This window comes from Habropoda laboriosa, unplaced genomic scaffold (genome assembly GCF_001263275.1).
Source record: "Habropoda laboriosa isolate 0110345459 unplaced genomic scaffold, ASM126327v1 scaffold38, whole genome shotgun sequence".
In the NCBI taxonomy this organism is placed as follows: Eukaryota; Metazoa; Arthropoda; class Insecta; order Hymenoptera; family Apidae; genus Habropoda; species Habropoda laboriosa.
In genome coordinates, this window is record NW_017100163.1 from 775,703 (window position 1) to 776,881 (window position 1,179).

The following is a 1,179-nucleotide window of genomic DNA, read 5'->3' on the forward strand; positions in this document are numbered from 1 at the left end:
AATTTTCAAATTTCTCGAATTCTCAAATTTTCGAGTTTTCAACATTTCGAATACTTGAGACTTCAAATTTTCGAATTCTTGAGTTTTGGAAATTTTCAACGTTCCACCTTTTAATTTAAAAAATTTTAGAATTCGAATGATCGCATGAGTTGTTGCAATTCTGCTTTGTAGGTAAACACTTGTAATCATCCGTTTGTTACGTATTGTATGCATGTTATGTAGAATTTGTGAAAATTAGTGTATAATCGTATCACGTGAAATAATAAATATTCCAAACCCTGTGAATAAATGACACTTTATTTTTACAAATTGACGCAGAAGATTGAATGATTGTAGGTGTTTCGTCTATCACTTGCAATCCACTGAATTGTGCGGGATTGTAAGGCTCGCTTACGCACAAGTGTTTGTTTCAAATTAACGAGAGCCAACTAATTTGCGTGATTTTCTAATTAGTGGTAGTAGTAGCTATTTTTTATTGTTTCCCTTGCAGGTTTACAACTTCCTTCCCACTCTCTGTTTACAACTTACTGTATCCTTATTCTTATCTTTATCCTTTATCATTTAAGGGGCTACATACATCTAGAGTGTTCGAATGAAAACTTTATAGACAAAAGTATGTCCTTTCCAATGCATCTAATGTTTGCTTAATAAAAATATTTTTTCACCGAAAACAAAAATTCTTCAAATCTATCCTCCTCTTTCCCCTCATAGGTGTATGTACATAGCCCCTCAAGTCCCTACTGTCCTCATTTATCTAAATATGCTCCCGCGTTTTCACTCCTCTTCCTCCCTTCTTCTCTCCACGTCGTTTCGTTTTCTTCCCTATCTTTTCCTTCTCCCCTCCTCTCGATAAAGAAAATCAATTAAACCTTTGAAAAAAGGAGCGCTGAGAAATAACCTATATGTAGTCTGTCCAACGAGTCGAGTCGGTATATGTAAACAAACGCACGTGTTTGGAACAGGAGTGTTAAGGCGTATCCTGTAGCCGGATTTATGGCAGCGAGTCAAGTGGTCGCCGTCGCAGGCAAATATCGCTTTCTCAAAACACCACAAGTGTTTATTGCGTTGCCTGCGACACTTAGTCCCTAGGAAGGGAAAAATAGAAAAGTGGCCCACGACTTAACAAAGCCTAGAAAAACGAAGATTCCACAGGATTCCCACGCATCCGTCCACCGAACA

The 1,179-nt window shown here is 37.5% G+C and overlaps 1 protein-coding gene across 1 annotated transcript in view; it reads left to right on the top strand.

Moving 5' to 3' along the window:
- Positions 1-1,179, top strand: part of LOC108578481 — a 35,590-nt gene that overhangs the window by 21,763 nt on the left and 12,648 nt on the right. The window lies entirely within an intron of this gene.